General features: G+C 39.6%; 1 pseudogene; it reads left to right on the top strand.

The window, feature by feature from the left end:
- Nucleotides 1–6,525: 6,525 nt before the first annotated feature.
- Nucleotides 6,526–7,387, top strand: LOC121451060 (annotated as a pseudogene).
- Nucleotides 7,388–21,152: the final 13,765 nt, after the last annotated feature.

Below are 21,152 nucleotides of genomic sequence, written 5' to 3'. Positions count from 1 at the left end.
CTAACTGTAATTTTGCTACTGTTATAAATTGCAATGTAATTTTCTGTGTTTTCTGATGCTCTTAAATGACCCCTGTCCTGTGAAAGGGTTGTTTGACTCCTAAAGGGATTGTGACCCACAAGTTGAGAACTGCTGCTCTAAGTCTAGCACAGGCTGTGAAGTCAAGCTTGGAATATATGACAGACCTGGACAGTAGGTGATAGCCACAGTGAGCAACTTTAGGCTCTATATTAGGTCTGGCCGATGCCTTCAGTGCATGGGGACTCAGGGCTAGTCATACAAACAAAAGGATCACTGTTCCAAAGCACCCTTCCTCCGGCAGGAACTCCTGGCTTTCTCTAGAACTAAACAGCCAGGGAAATAAACATGTACAAGCACAAAGGCTCCTATTCAACTCTAGAAATAGGTGGCATGTAGAGTTATCAGGAAAGTAGAAGCCATTTTGAACTATCAGGTGTCCAAGCACCACTCGCAAGAATGGAGATACTCAAGGTTCTAAATTGACATTGTGAGTCTTTCTGCTACAAGGGAGGGAAAATGAAAACATGTCAGCAAGTTGTTCCTGCCTGGAAAAACCTAACATCTAAAGAGGTAAAATACAGTTCTCTCTCTCTCTCTCTCTCTCTCTCTCTCTCTCTCTCTTTCTCCCCCTCCTCTCCCCTCCCTTCCTCTCTCTCTGATAAAACTCAGGACCTTGACATCAATCAGTTCCATAGCAATTCCAATGTAATATTTTAGTCAGTCAATCTAGACTCACAAAATAAAAACAAAACAAGGCCAGCTCAGGCAGGACAGAAGCTTCTCCCTACCTGTTTGACAGGACTATCGGCAGACGAACATAAAGATTCCAGGAAATGGGCTCAGGAGAAATGTAGGGAAAGTGTCACACAAGTGTGAGGAGCTGAGTTAAGAGCTCTAACACCTACTTAAAATGCTGGGTATGTCAGTGTGGGACTGTAATCCCAGTGCTGGGCCACAGGTGTGGAGACAGGTGGGCCTCAAAAGCTTGCCGGTTTGCTAATCAGTCCATAAGCTCCAGTTTCAAGTGGGAGATCCTATCATCTCATCATCATCAACATCATCATCCTCATCATAGTGTGGAGAGTAAGAAAGACATCTGATGTTTAACTCTGATTTACACATACATGTGCACACACACGCACACTCCAGGAAACATGATGATGCGTATTGAAAATTAGATTACAATAACTTGCCATGTCCTCTGCCATTAGCATCTGACTGGGCTCTAAAATAAGACCTAAGTTTAGGGCTTTAAGAATTAAGTAATACTTCCAATATCCAGGAGGATAAATATATGTTTTTCTTTGGGTTCACCTTCTTATTTAGCTTCTCTAGGATCACGAATTATAGGCTCAGTGTCCTTTGTTTATGGCCAGAAACCAATTATGAGTGAGTACATACGATATTCATCTTTTTGGGTCTGGGTTATCTTACTCAGTAAAGTGTTTTCTATTTCCATCCATTTGCATGCAGAATTCAAGATGTCATTGTTTTTTACCGCTGACTAGAACTCTAAAGTGTATATGTGCCACACCTTCTTTATCCATTCTTCTATTGAGGGGCACCAAGACCGCCAGGCAAAAGTTGGGAGCACAGGGGTGGGGGTTGGGTGGGGGGAAGGGGAGAGGGAAGAGAGAAGGGAGAAGGGGAGGATTGGGAAGAGCTTGGGGGAATGGGATGGTTGGGATGGAGAAAGGGTGGATATGGGAGCGGGGAAGAAGATATCTTAATTAAGGGAGCCATTTTAGGGTTGGCAAGAGACTTGGCTCTAGAGGGGTTCCCAGGCATCCAAGGAGATGTCCCCAGCTAGGTCCTTGGGCAGCAGAGGACAGGGTGCCTGAACTGGCCTTATCCTATAGCAACACTGATGAATATCTTGCATATCACCATAGAACCTTCATCTGGTGATGGATGGAGATAGAGACAGAGACCCACATTGGAGCACTGGACTGAGCTCCCAAGGCCCAGATGAAGAGCAGAAGGAGGGAGAACATGAGCAAGGAAGTCAGGACTACGAGGGGTTTGTCCACCCATGGAGACAGTGGGACTGATTTAATGGAAGCTCACCAAGGCCAGCTGGACTGGGACTGAACAAGCATGTGATCAAACCGGACTCTCTAAACGTGGCTGACAATGAGGGCTGACTGAGAAGCCAAGGACAATGGCACTGGGTTTTGATTCTACTGCATGTACTGGCTTTGTGGGAGCCTAGCCTGTTTGGATGCTCACCTTCCTAGACCTGGATGGAGGGAGGAAGACCTTGGACTTCCCACAGGGCAGGGAACCCTGACTGCTCTTAGGACTGGTGAGGGAGGGGGTAGGGGGAGGGGGAGGAAAATGGGAGGAGGGAAGGAGTGGAAATTTTTAATAAATAAATAAATTTTAAAAAGAATTAAGTAATAATGCTCTCTTAGCCCAAGCTCCATTTCTGTGAGTTTGGAGGCCTGTGAAGTGATTTTCAAAGTAAATTTTTAAGTGATTTTCAAAGTAAACTTTTAAGGCTAAGACTCAGAACCCAAAGAGAGACTTACATGCCAGGCTCTGGGTATCTGGGAAGAGTAAGCAAAGCTTCCCTTGGGTGATACATTTTTAAAAAATTGTTTGATAATTTTACACATTCATACTATGGTTATTTGATCAAATCCAAACTTCCTTTTCCCTGCACTCCAGTCCCTCTGCTATACCACCCCTTACTATTTATTTTCTAGAAAACTAATGTGTTCTTTTTTGTTTTTAACCCAGGAGTCCACTCATGCTGTGTATATGTATAGGTGCAGAATCTCAGGAGCTGCATCCTTGCTGAAAACAGACTCTCCTCTCAATGGCCATCAGTTTCCAATAGCTCCTCACCTCCATGCTCGATGCGTGGGTTTTATCTGGTATGACGTAGTACATGCTGTCATAACTTTTATGTTCATATGTGCAACTGCCCTGTTGTTAGCAATGAGTGTGTGCCAAATGCAGTATTTCATGGTTCTGAGGGACCTATCTGGATATCAGACTCAGAAAGCAAAGGTGAACAAACTAAAGACCTCAGTTGTCTGAAACTCACATGGAGCCTTGTAACTTTCTTTTGGACTCATAAATACTACAGTTGGACCTGAATAAAAAAACCTGTAGGGCTGAAATCTTCAGAGACAGCCCCAAGGAAGGCTGGCATTCTCTTAGCCAGAGAACATGGGCATACATAGCAGCTTAAGACACACATCGTGAAGCAATAGCCATGCTACTTTAGCTAACACCACAGAAGAAGCAGGGGCTTACACCCACAGAAGTAAAGAGGGAAGTCTAGGTCTCCCCTTGATGAGTCAATGGCTGTCCACTCTCTCTATTAAAGTGTTGAAGTAGGTGAAGGCTGGGGAAGAGCTTCCTGGCTGGTGGAGGCTCTGTGAGGAGTTGGGCTTCTTCCCCTCCCCAAAGGTAATGAAGTGGTTTCTCTCCTTTTTGTTTCTGATATTGCATGGTGACTTAATTTAGTGGCCATTCATATTGTAGTAAAAAAATCATAGTACAAAATTACAATTTTAACTATTTTTTAGTGGATGGCTCTTTAGTAATGAGCACATTGATGCATTCAACACCACCATCCATTTCCAGAATGTTTCATCTTCCCTAAATGAAACACCACCCACTAAACATTAACTTTCCATGGCTCCTCCTCTAGATCATATAACACCATTAATAAAGATTTTTATACAAGTGTAATTGTACAGTGTTTGTTTTCTGTTTGTGTGCATGGTTTATTTCACTTGCCATAATACCTTGAGAATTCATCTGTATTGGAGGAAGTGTCACAATTCTCTTCTTTTTTTAAAAACCAAACAATGTTCTGTTGTGTGTATGCGTATGCCATGTTTTGCCCATTAATGTGTTGCTAGATATGTCAGTTACTTTTCTACCCAATGAGTAGTTATAGTGACTACCTCTCCATGTGATCATTGGACATCTGTATTTTATATGAAGAAGTATTTATTCAAATATCTTTTTCATTAATAACTTGGTTCCTTATAGAGCATAATTTAAATACAATCAGAAAGTGCTTGATTGACTCCCATAACATTTGTACTGTCACTGAGCCAGGGACCGTATGTTGCCCACCAGTCACTGTTGTAGTTTATAGAGTTCACAGCTGGATAAAACTGATAATTAGTTTTCTCTACTGGTAGTATACACAAGATCTTCCAATACTGTGAAAGCTAGCCACTAGGGAAGAACCTTCAAGGCTAGTCCTAGCTCAATTTTTCTATGTTCTATGACTCAAATATATGTCTTCTGCAATAGATTATTACTGTCAAATTCTGGAGGTAGCCAAGAAGAATGGCAATAGCCCATGCTTGGGGCTGCTTTTGAGACCCCAGTGGTTAACAGCTCCAAAAGAGACAACTTATTTGCAGCACATGGCATTTTGTTTGCTAGTTTGTAGTTTCTAGTAGGAATAGGTACCTGTTGTAAGTTAACTTCATTTAAAGTATTTTTATGGGTATATATTTTAGGAAGTGTCTAAGAACCCATCATAGGCCCTAGGAGAGAACTTACTACTATTTTTGCTAAGTGGACATAATATTAAACTAACTTCTAATGGCATGATTTTACCCATAGGTCAGCAGATCTCTTAACTCTCACTGGAAAAGCTTCTTCAGCAGTAGATGGTGACCAATATAGAGATTCACAACTATTCAGTGTGCAGAGAATAAGAGACAGTGAAATGTTTAGCTCTCAATAGGACATCTATATCACACCCTTCCTTCCAAGACTCAGGAATCATCGTGGAAAGGGGGCTGGAAAGAGGAGGAGGAAAAAGAAATGAAGTTGGTTGAGTAGGGAGGAAGAGTGGACCTGGGAGAAGGGGTGAATATGATCAAAGCACAGTGTATGAGATCAAAAACACCAATGACAGGTTATGCTGGAGAGGATGTTGAGTAAGGGGAACACTCATCCATTGCTGGTGGGAATGCAAACTTGTACAACCACTTTGGAAATCAGCAGGGCAGTTTCTCAGAAAATTGGGGATCAACCTACCTCGGGATCCAGCAATACCACTCTTGGGCATATACCCAAAAGATGCTCAATCATACTACAAAAGCATCTGTTCAACTATGTTCATAGCAGCATTATTTGTAATAACCAGAATGTGGAAACAACCTAGATACCCCTCAATGGAAGAATGGATAAAGAAAGTGTGGCACATCTGCACATTAGATATTATATGTGGTAAAAAAAAAAAACAATGACATCTTGAATTTTGCATGCAAATGGATGGAATTAGAAAACACTATCCTGAGTGAGGTAACCAGACCCAAAACAGTGAATATGGTATGTACTTACTCATAAGTGGGTACTAGCTATAAACAAAGGACATTGAGCCCATAGTTCATGATCCTAGAGAAGCTAAGTAATAAGGTGAACCCAAAGAAAAACATACATAAACCCACCTGAAAATTGGAGACTGACAAGATCTCCTGACAAAATTGGGAGCAAGGGGGCGGGAGGTAGAAGGTAGGGGAGGAGGGGAGGGTTGAGGAGAACTTGAGGGAATGGGATTTTGAGATGGAGGAAAGACAGATATGAGAGCAAGGAAAGAGATATCTTGATTGAGGAAGCCATTATGGGCTTAGCAAGAAACCTGGCTCTAGAAAAATTCCCCAGAATCCACAGAGATGACCCTAGTTTAGACCCTAAGCAGTAGAGGAGAGGGTGTCTGAACTGGCCTTGCCCTGTAGTCAGACTGATGATTATCTTAAATATCACTATAGAACCTTCATCACACAACAGATGGAAACAGAGGCGGAGACCCCCATCGGAGCACTGGACTGAGCTCCCAAGGTCCAGTTGAAGAGTGGAAGGAATAGAATATGAGCAAAGAGATCAAGACCATGAAGGGTTCATCCACTGAAACAGTTTGCCTGAGCTAATGGGAGCTCACCAACTCCAGCTGGACTGGGGAGGAACAAGCATAGAACCAAGCTAGTTCCTTTGAATGTGCTTGACAGTTGTATGGCTGGGGCAGACTGAGGGGTCACTGGCAGTGGCACCAGGATTTATCTCTACTGCATGTACTGGCTTTTTGGGATCCTATTCTCTTTGGATGTATACCTTGCTCAGCCTAGATGTAGTAGGGAGGGCCTTGGACTTTCCAGAAAGCAAAGCGCCTTACCCTCTCTTAGGATTAGAGGTGGGGGGAGGGGCGGTGGGAAGATGTGTGGAGGAAATGGGAGGAGAAGAGGGAGTGGGAATTTGAATTGTTTTTTTTTTTAAAAAAAAAATCTGACAAAAAATATTCTTAAAAAAAGAAATTCTCAGGGGCTGCAGGACAGGGATGCCAGACCCAGTCGCTTGGAGGCGAGGGCACTTGGGGACTCGCCATGCTACCGCCGTTTCCTCCTAGTTCCATCGCTTCAAATCTACCCACCAAGGACCCTGACCCTGTCCACTCCAGGCGAATTGAGACCATCCGGCTGAGTCCCCCCAATATGGGCCGACTTTGCACCTCCAAACAACCTTAGCATGATGTCTTATCTAAAGCAACCGCCTTTTGCAGTCAATGGGCTGAGTCTGACCACTTCGGGTTATGGACTTGCTGCATCCCTCCGTCGGGTACCCGGGGCCCTGGGCTTCTTTTCCAGCACACCCCCGGGAAACAGGGGCTGGAAAGGACTACATTCACCAGGGCACAGCTGGACGTTTTGGAAGCTCTATTTGCCAAGACCCGGTACCCAGACATCTTCATGCGGGAAGAGGTGGCGCTGAAAATCAACTTGCCCAAGTCCAGGGTACAAGTGGTTTAAGAACCAAAGAGCTAAGTGCTGCCAACAACAGCAGCAACAACAGAATGGAGGTCAAAATAAAGTGAGACCTGCCAAAAAGAAGACCCCTCCAGCTTGGGAAGTGACTTCTGAGAGTGGAACCAGTGGCCAGTTCACTCCCTCCTCTAGTACCTCAGTCCCAACCATTGCCAGCAGCAGTGCTCCTGTGCCTCCATCTCCCCACTGTCCACCTCCTCCTCCTGCATGCAAAGGTCCTATCCTATGACCTACACTCATGCTTCAGGTTATAGTCAAGGATATGCTGGCTCAACTTCCTACTTTGGGAGCATGGAGTGTGGATCTTATTTGACCCCTATGCATTACCAGTTCCTGGACTGGGGGCCACACTCAGTCCCATGGGTACCAATGCAGTTACCAGCCATCTCAATCAGTCCCCAGCTTCTCTTCTCAACCAGGGATATGGAGCTTCAAGCTTGGGTTTTAACTCAACCACTGATTGCTTGGATTATAAGGACCAAACTGCCTCCTGGAAGCTTAACTTCAGTGCTGACTGCTTGGATTATAAAGATCAGACATCCTCGTGGAAATTCCAGGTTTTGTGAAGACCTGTAGAACCTACTTTTGTGGGTGATTTTTTAAATATGCTAGGCTGGACATTCCAGTTTTAGCCAGGCATTGGTTAAAAGAGTTAGACGGGATGATGCTCAGACTCCTGATCAAAGTTCCCGAGAGGCATAGAAGGAAAAATGAAGGGCCTTAGAGGAGCCTATCAAATAGCAACCTGAAATGGACAAACCAACCATGAGATTCTGCCATAGGTCTAGACCATTGGTTTTCTGGTTCGCAAATGATTGTTCAAATATATTCTAGTCACATGCAACCAAACACCACTCAAAACAGAAATCAATCAAAACTAGGCTATGAGGGAAGGAGAGAAGGCCCAACCCTTCAAAGCATAGGTTTTAGCCAATCCTTGGTTGAATCTCAGAAATGGACAGTGTCCCAGACTCATTCACGGTTCATGACCAACTGGCAGCTGGCACTGAAAACCTTTTCAGGCTGTGTGAATTGTGCGACTGATTGTCCTAGATGCACTACTTTATTAAAAAAAAAAACAATGTTCATAAGGAGTCAATATGCAGTTTAAGAGATAATCAGTGTGTGTCTTATATAAATGGTACATCTGTGGTTTTTAATCTGTGCTAGACTTCAAAACTGTGATCTCCTGTTATTGTATGCAACCTTGAACTCCACCTATGCAGGGGTTATAATTGTAAGCAAAATTCAGAGCAACTGAATACTGTTCTAGAAAGATTACCTTTGGCTGGAGGTGAGCTGCCCTGCTGTCTCTGGTCAAGGATCGAAGAGAAGCAAAAGGACCCTGATTCATCTGTAATTTAACGTTGGTAAGCCTGGCAGCAAAAAACATCGATCAATTGCTCTGACCGTGATGAATTTTAAACCGAGATCATTGTCATTTATGCTTGCCGATGTTAACTGAAAGTTATATATGCATAAACCCTTTCACCCTGGATTTGGCAGATATGTATAATTATATTAAAATGGTTGTAGTACCAAAAAAAGAAATTCTCAAAGAATTGTTACAAATTAATTTTTATTATTGAGTTCATTTTCATATTTTAAGAGTTCTTTAGATATTCTGAATATTAATGTTTCCTATGTGTTTGGCAAATATTTTCCCTTGAATCAGATTTTCACTTGGTGGATTGCACCTTTTGATATGAAGAAATTTTACATATTTTATAGACAAATTTATTTTTCTTTCATTGACTATGCTTTTGGTATCAGAGCAAGAAATTATCATCAAATATAATGTCATTGGCATTTTCTTATGTTTTTAAAAAATTTAATAGTTCTATCTTTTATTTGTCTTTGAACTATTTTGAGTTAATATTTGTATGAGATAATGACTTTTTTCTCTCTTTTACATGTTTAGATCCAGTTTTTTCCTAGCAACATTTTAAATTAAAATACAATTATATTACTTCTTCCCCTTTTACTGCCTCTAGTCCCTTCCAACTACTCTCCCTCAAAATCCTTCTATTCCCCCTCAAGTTGATAGTTTTTATTTGATTTTATTTGTTACCTACACACACGCACACACACACACACACACACACACACACACACACACACACAAATATATGTATATATACAACTGCTCAAACTCTTTTGTTGTTTGTGTATATATGGTTCAGGACTCCCATTCAGGACAGCCAATAAGGTGCGCCATCCTTGTGTATATATGGTTCAGGACTCCCCTTAAGGACAGCCGATAAGGTGTGCCATCCTTGGATGAGGTTAATTCTTTTTCTCCCAGAAGTCAATAGTTGTTTTTGTTTTGTTTTGTTTTTGCCTAGGAATGAGTTCCCATAAAAATTTCCCCCTAACATGTCCTGATTTTGCTATTGTTCTGGTCTTGTTTATACAGACAATTCTAGGAAAGACTATTTCTCAGCAGACTTCCTAGTATTCTGACTAGTGACACCCTCTGACTCATAGATGCAGAACTGACTGAAATTGGGCTCCCCACAACCTCTTGATCTCTGCATGTGTTCAATTGTGGCTTTCTATAGTGCTCTCCACTTTCTATAAAGAGATTTCTTTTTTTAAGTTCAAGTTTTTTAAGATAATGTGTAGGATCCACATTATCTGTCTTCTGCCAGGTTTTCCAGGTTAAACTTCGTAGGCGTTGATTTTCTGCTTTGAAATTCATGTTCCCTCACAGTGCCAGCATTTGTCATGGTTCTTTCCCGCATTCTTCCCTGCTCCCCTTTACCCATTTTCTAATAGTTCCGGATGTTCCACATGCATCATCTCCTCTAGGACATTTCCCCAACTCCCTCTGCCAGCCAGAGTTTTAGACATGACCAATGTAAAGAATGCTTAGTGTCTTATGGAATCTTCCAAATTCTGAGTAAATCAGATTCAGGACCACACCGTCTAGAGAAAAACTCAGACACACACAAACACACATGCACACGTACACACATGTTTTGGGAAATTTGTACACTGTGTGAACATATAGTGTGCTGCAATTGGTTTAGTAAAGAACTGAATGGCCAATAGCTAGGCAAGAGGTATAGGCAGAGAAAGGAAGAGGAATCAAGGGGCAGAAGAAGCCAGGAGACATGGAGAGGAAACAGAAGGTGCAAGGTGGAAGAGAGCTAACACCATGTGATAGAACATAGATTAATATAAGTGGGTTAATATAAGTTATAAAAGCGAGTTAGAAACAAGCCTAAGCTATATGCCAAGCTTTCATAATTAACAAGAATTATGAGGGACAGAGAAAGACTTGTTACACACACTCATTTTTTTTTCTTTTTGAGACAGGGTCTCTACATATCTCTGACTGGCCTAGAAAACATTATTTAGACCAGGTTGGTCTCGTTCTCACAAAGATCTGCCTGCCTCTGTCTCCTGAGCACTGGTATTAAAGGTGTGTGCCATTACAATGGCCATTGCTTTTCAAATATTTGGATTTCTAACATACATACATACATCTTCCATTTGTAAAGAGATTTCTTTGATGAGGAGTGGTGACACCACTTCCCTGTGGGTATAAGGATAAAATGAAATGTACTAACAAAGTGGTAAAAGTAGATTATTTCCCAAGGTCTATGACTTCACTAGCCTTTCTGAACCTTGCTAGATTTCCAGCACCAGACATGATTTCCTTGCTGTGGAGAAGAACTTTTAATCCAACTAGACAACTAGTGATTGCCGCAGACAGGTGACTGATTTTTTTTTTTTAATCAGAGTATTGTTGGCGTTTTAGTTGGATGTCACTGTATTTTCTGGACTCTATACTATTCCACGAACCGGTGTGGCTGTCTTTACTCCAGAATCACATTACTCTGATAACTACACTGTGTAGTAATTTTTGGGAATCTGAATACATAAAACTTCTAATTTTGTTGTGTCTTGATATTTTGTCTATTCAGGGTCTCTTGAGATTTCACATGAATTTGAGATGGACATTTCTATATTTGCAGAATCATCTTTGGGGTTGTGACAGAGTGTACTAGACCTGTGAGTAATTTTGGACACTTTTGACATGTTAATGACAATGAGTTTTCCAGGTTATACGTGGATGTCTTTCCACTCTTTTGTGTTTTATTTAATTTATTTCACTGTTATTTTATAGGTTTCAGTGTCTTTCATTTACTTTCCCAGTAAAGTTTGTTCCTAAATATTTGATTCTTTTCAGTGATATGGGAATTGTTTCTTAACTTCACCTCTGGATTGTTCATCTTTTGCACATAGAAACACACACTGCAGTTGTAATCGTAGCCCTAGGGAAACCGAGGCAGGAAGAGTGCAACAGCAGCAGCATGGGCTATGTATTTTCCAGGCCACCTGTGCTACATAGCAAAATCTTTATTAAAAAGCAAAATTGTGATACTTGTTGAAACTACTTCGTTTTTGTTTATGATTTTTGCTTGGGTTTTTTTCCTCTGCATAAAGGTGTAATTTATCTTTTTAAAATGTCAACTTTTTATTTCATTTACACAAAATTTTTAATCTGCTACTTACTGCCACTCTGTTATTGTTCTTTTTTTCTACAAGACTTACATTTTGTTCTTTTTCTCTCAATTTTCTTCTTCCTTGATGTCCAGTCTTTGATTATTTACTTGTGATCTTTTGCCTCTTCTCCTTTTTCCCTCCTCTCCTGTCCCCTTTCCTTTCCCTTCCCCTCCTCCTCGTCTTTCCCTTCCCTTTTTTCTGAGACAAGATCTTACCATGCACTCTAGACTGTCCCCAGCCTTGCAGTTTTCCTGCCTCAGCTTCATTTTTCTTCCTTTTTTTAAAGCAGGTGTTCCTTTAGCACAAATTCCCCTTTTAGAACTTCTTCCCTGTTGTTTTGAGACAGTGTCTTACTACCATGGTTCAGACTGGAGTCAGAATTGTGATCATTTTGCCTTAGTCTGTCTAGTGCTGAGACGGTTGATATGTGTTTAGAATTATTTTGTTTTGATTCCCACCGGATTTGATGGGTTTTGTTTCTATTCCACTTATTTCTTAAGTTTTAAATTGTTGGCCACTCAGAAGCATATTCCTTGATGCCTGCACATTTGATAGTTTTTTTTTACAATTCTCAAATTTTGTACCATTGTGATCAGAAGATATATTTGAAATGAATTTGATCTCTTTAAATGTGTTGATTGCTTTTTGGCCTTATATTGCTCCGTTCTGGAGAATGTTTCATGTGCACTTAGGAAGAGCATGTGTTTTTCTGCTTTGGTGGAATATTCTATAAATGTCTGTTACATAGTATTAGAGTACAATTTATATTTATATACGGTTTCTTTGTTTATGTCTGGATACTATTTCGATTGCCAATAGGAGGATGTTGGAGTTCCCTACTATCTTACTTAATTTTCTATTGTTGTGATAAAGCATTTCTTCCAAAAGCAACTTGGGGAGAAAAGGGTTTATTTAACATTATAGCCTACAACCTTCATGAAGAAAAGTCAGGGTAAGAACTCAGGACAGAAACCTAGACACAGGAACCTGAGCAGAGGCAGCAGAAGAATGCTGCTCTCTAACTTGCTCCCCATGGCTTGCTCAGTTTGCTTTCTTGTACACTCCAGCACACCTGCCCAGCAACAGCACCACACTATGGACTAGGCTTTTCTAATCAATCACGAATCAAGAAAACGCCCTCACAAGCTTGCCTACAAGCCAATCTGATGGGACATTTTCTCATTTGAGGTTCCTTCTCAAGATTGTGTCAAGCTGGGAAAAAATGGACCATTACATGCACTGTTACAACCTGTGCCTTCCTTTAGATCTAACATTCCTTGTGAATACTTGGATCCTCTAACATTAAGTGATACATGCTTATCATTGTTAAATTTATTAATTATTGTTGCATTCTCTATTCTTAATGAATTGACACCTTTACAGTTACATGATGATCTTTTCCCACTCTTTTAACAAAGTATGTGTAAAATGTAAAGTATGATTCATCAGATATAAGTCTCCAAACTCAATTTTGGTTCTCATTTGCATGGCATATCTTTTTTTTCATGCCTTTACCTTTAGTTTATGTGTATTTTCAAGCAAAATTACTCTCTTCAGACAATATAGTTAGTCCATTTAGCTGATTTTGTTTCTTTTAGGTAGAGGTTGCTGTTACTCTCAGAACCCACTACTGCCTTTTTGACCATAATTTTTTTGACAGTTTTGTATCTCCTTTCTTCCTGTTTTCCTTTTTTTGTCACTTGTCTCTGTGGTTTTGTGGCCTGGGGAAGTGCTAAGATGTTTCCTCTCTCATTTGTTTATCTGCTGTAATTACTTTGTTTTTTACTGTGCAACTCACATTTGAAGATCTTGTAGTTGTAGTATACGTTTAATCTGGTCATAGTTTAGCATTGGCTGCATTCAAATATAGAATTATCTACATATAAATCACTTTATATGTTAGTATACATCTTTTTATATGTGTACTACTATACAACTTGTGTCTATAACTAACTAGTGATCATTTTGACTTGTATTCTTCATACTAGAAATTTGAAAGTTTTGCATTCTGACATTATGATAATGTGATTTGTGAGTCTTCTGAATTGATTATGATTTTATCCCACTGTCTCTATTAAACCGAAGTGTTTTGGCAGATGTTAACTCTTTGTTGATATTAGGGAGTTCTAGAATTCCTATTTAACGTCGCTGGTGTGCTTATTCATACTTTGTTGCCAATCTTTTAATTGCTGTACATTTATTTTTATTTTTAATTCATACTTATAAATTTTGGAGAATTTTCAAAGAAAAGCACAAAGAAGTCCTATATATCTTCTGTTCAGTACCCTGAGTATGAAATAGTATTCTATATGACTACAGTACACATCAAATCCAGAACACTGCTATAGATGTAACTTTTAGATCCATGGCCTTCCATATTACATTTTAGAGAGCCTCAGCGGTCTGGGAGCACCCCTTGTAGCCTCCTTTCCCTCCAGACACTGCTAGGAATCACTAATAGGTCACTCGCTGCTCTCAGAAGGAGCTGAATCCACACACATCCACACACACACTCACCATCTGGGAATCAGTGACAAAGACTGCGGACACTTAGCATAGACCACACATTAACCAAGCCTTGTGATGTAGGCCCTCCCCATCCCCTGGAAACTTTTAAGAATGGGCATATCTGTCTGCTGAGACTGAAGCCTCTTCCTTCAGACACACACTATATGTCAAAAAGATTCATTTCAGCTCTTTTCTCTCCAACCTACTGACTTTCCTTTTCCTCTCCCTCCCTGAAAATCTAACAGTAACCCACAGAACTTTCCTAAGACTTTTCCAGTTATACTTGCAGTTATTTTGATTGTTTGTGTGTTTATCTGTATGAATGTATCAAGTACATCTTTGTTGATTTTCATAGTTACAAACAGGATATTCAATCATATTGTTAGACTAAAGATGCAAGATTCCCAGTATTTATTCTGTCCTAATCATACCACACCCTCCACACCCATTCCTTAGTCCTTAAGTTAATTTCTATTTGTGATGTATGCTTTTTCACAAACACTTTACAAATAGAGTCATATGCTAGGCATTTCCCCTTATCTAGTGTAATTTTTTAAGGTTTGTTCATACCTATAGTTTTTCCATTTTCGTTGAGGAACATGCCAGCTATTTAACCCACTGAGGGCATCTAGGTGGTTTTCAGGTTTTAATTGTTATGAATAAAACTGCTATAAAAGTGCATGAAAGATGTTGTTTAAAGACAAATTTTCATTTCTTTGGTTAAGATACACATGTTAGATTGTAGGCTAAGTCTGTTTTGCCTTTGTTTTGTTTTGTTTTTCTTTGGATGTTTTGAGATAAATATCCCTGTATAGCTGGCCTTAAAACTCCTCCACCTCCTGTTCTGTCTCCACTGCACTACACAGCTTGCTCCAGCCATAGGATCGCCACATAGCTTCCCTGAATGCACCAGTTTAGGTCACCACCTCATTGTGGTCTAGGTTCTCGGGTATTGTGATTTGTAGGCTTGTTTTCTCTGCTTTATATTTAAAAACCACTTATGAGTGAGTACATGTGATAGTTGTCTTTCTGAGTCTGGGTTACCTCACTCAAAATAATGTTTTCTAGCTCCATCCATTTTCCTGCAAATTTCAAGATGTCATTATTTTTTTTCTCTGTGTAGTACTCCATTGTGTAAATGTACCACATTTTCCATACCCACTCTTCAGTCAAGGGGCATTTAGGTTGTTTCCAGGTTCTGGATATTACAAACAATGCTGCTGTGAACATAGTTGATCACGTGTCCTTGTGGTACTATTGAGCATCCTTTGGGTATATACCCAAAAGTAGTATTGCTGGGTCTTGAGGAAGGTTGTTTCCTAATTTTCTGAGAAATTGCCACGCTGAAATCCAAAGGGGTTGTACCAGCTTGCATTCCTACCAGCAATGCAGGAATGTTCCCTTTACCCCACCACCTCTCCAGCATAAGTGGTCATCAGTGTTTTTGATCTCGGTCATTCTTACCAGTTTAAGATGGAATCTCAGGGTTGTTTTAATTTGCATTTCTCTGATGGCTAAGGATGTTGAGCATTTCCTTAAGCCTCTTTCAGCCATTTTAGATTTATCTGTTGAGAGTTCTCTGTTTAGGTCTGTACTCCATTTTTATAGGATTATTTGTTCTTTTGATGACCAATTTCTTGAGTTCTTTGCATATTTTGGAGATCAGACCTTTGTCTGATGTGAAGTTGGAGAAGATCTTTCTCCATTCTGTAGGCTGCCAGTTTGTCTTGTTGACTGTGTCCTTTGCTTTACAGAAGCTTTTCAGTTTTAGGAAGTGCCATTTATTAATTGTTTCTCTCAGTGTCTGTGCTGCTATGTTATATTTAGGAAGTGGTCTCCTGTGCCAATGCGTTCAAGTGTACTTCCCACTTTCTCTTTTATGAGGTTCAGTATGGCTGGCATTATGTTGTGGTCTTTGATCCATTTAGACTTGAGTTTTGTGCATGGTGATAGATACGGGTCTATTTTCATTCTTCTACATGTTGATATCCAGTTATGCCAGCACCACTTTTTACATATGCTTTCTTTTTTCCATTGATTATTTCTGGCTTCTTTGTCAAAAATTGGGTGTTTGTAGGTGTAAGGATTAATATCCAGGTCTTCAGTTTGGTTCCATTCATTCTCCTATCTGTTTTCATGTCAATACCAGGCTGTTTTCAGTACTGTTTCTCTGTATTAGAGTTTGAAGTCAGGGGTTGTGATGCCTCCAGCAGTTCTTTTATTATACAAGATTGTTTTGGCTATCCTGTTTTGTTTCCTTTTCCAAATTAAGCTGAGTACCATTCTTTCAAGTAGGAGACTATAGCCTTTGGGAGCATAACTATTCATAAAACATTATGATATATCCTGACAAAAGATATGGCTGATCACAGGGCCTGAAAAGTATATTTCTCTCTACTAATCTTTTCTCTTTACAGAGGTCAGTAGTCAATGATGGGTTTAAAGCTTCTTTTCCCCAGATGCCTAAGACAGGTGCTTGCATATATAAATACCTGTTCCAAAGACAGGAAAATTTGGGTAAATAAAGAGGACTTTGCCCAAGCCAGGAGCGACCCATCTGTCCTGTTGCAGAAGCACAGGAGTTATTAAAATTAATTAGAGAAAATGGATTGTAGGCTCATATTTCTATATGGTATGGCAGCCAGGTGCCAAAGCCAAAGGCCCCATCCAAGGTGGTCATGTAGCTCTACAGACAATCTGTCTCTTCCTAACAAAAGGTCCGGAAGTTGTTGCTCCTTTCTTTATAATTTGGAGGATGCCTTATAGAGATGCTAATTCAAGCCCACGTGACAGCTAGCATACACAGCAGACAGGGAGATGCAGACATGACAAGAGGCCATTCACCTCGTTACCTAGGAGCCAATCTAATGTATTTTCCCACTCAATTTATGTGTTGGTATATAAGCTGTTTGGATAATAAACACGGAGAGATCGTCAGGAGAAAGGACCCTGAGATGCCCTTCCATGATGACTGTGTAAGCTGTGTCTGGTTATTCCTTGAGTCTTTTTACCAGTCCAGTTAGGAAAAATAGTTTTCTCTGTTGGGGTCAAACAGGCTCTAACAATTTACCAATCCAAGTTTTCTGTTCTTGAAAATGTTTTCTGTCCATGTCAGCCTAGGTCACTTAAGGGTCAGACTCATGTTGGTCAATAAAGATTAAAATTCTTCTACAAGTGGGTGAATTAGCCTCAGGTGGGGATGTGATCCCTATTTGTGTATCTGAAACAGCATGTTCAATTCTCAAACCATAACACAAAACAAACAGAAATGGACCCAACAGGTTATATTCATATATTTGCACATACTTTTTCACATACACTTAATAAAGAAGGAAGTAGAAGGGGAAAACTTGGGAACAGATGGAGAGGACAAGGAAGGGGGAAAGTGATGTAATGTGTTTTATTTAAAATGTATAAAAATAAATTTTAAATAAAAATGCAGCTTGTGAGATAGCTTTACAATTGAGAGCACTGGGTGTTGTTGCAGAGGACACAGGTTACATTGCCAACCATGGTTGCTAACCATCTCCTGTAACTCCAGTTCCAAGGGATCCGATTTACTCATTTGGCCTCTGTAGGCACTGCACACAGACACTTGTGGACAAACACCCATATACATAAAATAAAACTTTAAAAAAAAGATTCTGTACAGTAATGTCACAGACTTGAGATAAACATCAGTCAGGGCTGTCAGTCAAAGAAGCATTGGTGGTCTTTCTCTGAGCCAGCTTGCTTGGAGGCAAAAGAAGGCTTATTCTGAGGTTAGAATGGCTCAGAATAGCTGTTTATTTAAGAACAATCACGGTGTGAATAGGAGACTTTCCTGTAACATTTTTTTAATTTGTGTTTTATGACCTTTGTATTTGTGAGAATTGTGGCATCAACAAATCTTTTAAATGTAATTTTTAGATCATATATTAATATCTATTTATCTTTTAAATCATATATTATGATATGTTTTTATTTTGATCATAATGCATAATCTAAAAGATAGTTTTGCTCTGTAAATCTCCATCTGCCTAAGTGGCTAGACTTGCATTCTGTCCCTATTTAAACTGTTCAATATATAACCTCAGGCCTGAACCTAAAAAAGAATTAAGGATGACAGCATATATGGAATGCAAAATCTGGCCCAGGTTGTCTCCTATTTTAGCATTAACCACCACTGAATGCATACTGTTATTAACGGAATTTATGTCTATTAAACTTTAAGTGTGGGAATGATTTATCTCTGGGAAGGCATATTAATTCTAGAATAGCTGTACCTCCAGCATTATAGAAAAAGTGTTTCTGAGACAAACTTTTTTATGTTGGATCAGGTAGCCTTGATCCATTGCTCTCCAGCAAAATGACCTTGTCCTTGTGATTAAACTAACTAAATTCTTATATTAAAGAACTCAACCACCACTGAGTTCTAAAATTAAAAATTTGAGTCATGTAGTCAACTGTCCATTTCAGCAATAGGGAAAAGATTTGTATGTGGAGCATGGCTTCTACCTTCAGACCAGAATACAAGGAATAGTTTATTGCATACATTCTAGGTAGGCAATTAGCTCCTGGAGTCACCATTATGAAAAAGAAACTGATTGTGGCAGGATCAGTGAATTTGTAATTTCCCAGTATGTGTTAATTATGTCATGCGAATGAAGGCAGGCTAGATTTTGGGTGTACAATTCGGGAAGGTTAGCTTGAGTCAATAAATATTGAATTTCTAACAAGGGAACTCTCCTATGCTGTCGGCGTAAGTCACAAACAATCCCACAGCAGTTTGGAATTATGATTAATAAGGTGATATTTATTTAAAGGGGAAAAAACTTACAGATCACCGTCCCAGACAACAGCCCTCTGCACAATCAGGAAGGAGTCTAGTCACTGGAAGTGGAGCAGGAAGTGAAGAGAGAAAGAGAGAGAGACCACGCCCCAATGGGATAGTATCTCAGAGGCTATTGGCTGGAGGAGCGGAAGGACCTCCTGCAACACCTCCCCCTTTTGTTTAAGTAAGAGAGTTCTAAACCTACTACAAAATTATATACAATAAGTACAAATATCCTATTCTAACTAGCTTAGGTCTTATATAATAAATAACTTGGCCAAGTCATGAGAGGAAAGTAACTACATTTATATAGTCTTCAACCCCATCGAAGATCTGAGAAGGGAAATAATGTTACCTGGGTAATTAGGAAGTGCAATCAAACAACTTCCAAAACATGCAACAAATCACAGAGACAACTAGCTACCTGGGCAATCACCCAAAGTCACGTTTGCAGCATTGAAGCAACCAACTTTGGCTAAGGCCTAACATAACTGACATACCATTTTCAAAGGCAAAAAACTTTTCAAAACTATATTACCCTGTCTTGGCAGGATATGACAGTCCTATTTTATCCATTGATGCACGCTCTGTATCTCTGTCAGTGGTTGAGGTATGGGCATTTCTTTGCCCAATGGCCAGTTCTGCCAATAGAAAGGCTCCAGGTGGAGTGTCTTTGGTGCTCAACATTCTCTTGGGAATAGAGTGGTGTTGACAGGAGCAATTGTGTCTCACTACCACAAAACTCTGAGTTAGATTAAAGGCCATTTTCTACAGTTCTTTGAAGAGGTTGAAGGTTATCTATCTATACTGAGTATAATCTCTATGTATCTAAAGAACCTGATTAGTCTAATTATAAATGACAAACTTAGGATACTATTGATCTATATTATTCTCAATACCTATCTAACTGAAAGATGAAGACAATAAACAACTGTGAAACAAATGAGAACAATGACCTCCAAATATAAACAATGTACAAATATACATTGCAGTATGGTAAATATATATCAAAACACAAACAAGCCGGGCGGTGGTGGCACACGCCTTTAATCCCAGCACTCGGGAGGCAGAGGCAGGCGGATCTCTGTGAGTTCGAGACCAGCCTGGTCTACAAGAGCTAGTTCCAGGACAGGCTCCAAAACCACAGAGAAACCCTGCCTCGAAAAACCAAAAAAAAAAAAAAACCACAAACAATATATAAGTACCTTAATCAGAGGTAGAAATGTACACTGCAATATGGTAAATATATATATATATATATATATATATATATATATATATAGTATATGTCAAGTATATGTCAATACATAAAAAATGTTTTAAACAGAGGTAGAAACATGCATGCATAAAATAGTCAATATAATTTAATTTTGTATCAATATACAAGAATCGATACCAATATATTTGTCTAAAAACAGTAACTCACAATTACCAATCTATTATCCCATCATTCCTCTTTTTTTTTCAAAATGATCCCTGAGATTATAAAATTCCTCCCCCAACCTCCCAACCCCTAAATAATGTCCCTAAACCCAGGGGCAAACTTTACTGGGAGAGGGGACGTCGTCCTCTAGAATTACTTCCAGCTGTCATGGGCGCGACATTCTTTCTGGGGGATCCATTTCAGCTAACCAAGTTGGAATCATCTTGTGCAGCTGGTACCCAAAACAGGTCTTGTAGTAGCGCTATCAGTATCATGACGTCATATCAATCAGATAGAGATGTTGTTGTGGGGCCCCGTCTTCTTCCTGGAAACTTCAAATGTCACTTTAAGAAAACTCATTATTCATTGTGAAAAACTTACACATTAATCATATAGACATACATGTATTCAATGAAAGGCATGATAGATATATTCAATGAAATGTATGATAGATATGAAGAAAAGCAAAGATATTTTCAAAACTCATATTTCTTTCTGTCCAATATCATGGCTCTTGACATGAGACAAAAACTCCAGAAACTCTGGGTTTTTCTCTTACCAACAGGCTTGGAATTGGAGAGGGACTGAGCCATAGTCCAACTTCAAAACCAGCTCTATATATTTATAAATAAATACACATTAATACATATTTAAAGATAAGAGTAGAATAATTTTACTCACGAGACCTATTTGTTTTTCTTGCTGAATCTTATTGGGTTGTAAATAGTTTCCATCTGTGAGTATTCAAACATCCAGGGTCCCTTGAATTTTTCTGAAGATGAGTGTTTTCCTGCAGAGATAAGAAGAGAACCCTGCCCCCATTCTATATGTTTTTCTTACCACCTGTATAAATATCATCATTGTGGATGAGCTGTTATTTCTCCTCTTCAAATCGAAACTTTATTAATTTTGATGATATCCACAATTTTTCTTCTCCTGTGGAAACAAGAGTAAAACCCCCTCCCCAACGTAGCACATCTCCTGGCTTCCATTGAGAGGTCAGCACATCTTTGAAATAAATCGGTTGATTTATTTCAGCAGACTTTTCCATTATCCAATGTCTTTCTGTTGC

Source organism: Microtus oregoni, unplaced genomic scaffold (assembly GCF_018167655.1).
Source record: "Microtus oregoni isolate MIOR12 unplaced genomic scaffold, Mior012 000007F_ref0000211, whole genome shotgun sequence".
NCBI lineage: Eukaryota > Metazoa > Chordata > Mammalia > Rodentia > Cricetidae > Microtus > Microtus oregoni.
The sequence above is the reverse complement of the archived record's forward strand: the minus strand, read 5'-3'. Positions and strand labels throughout refer to the sequence as shown.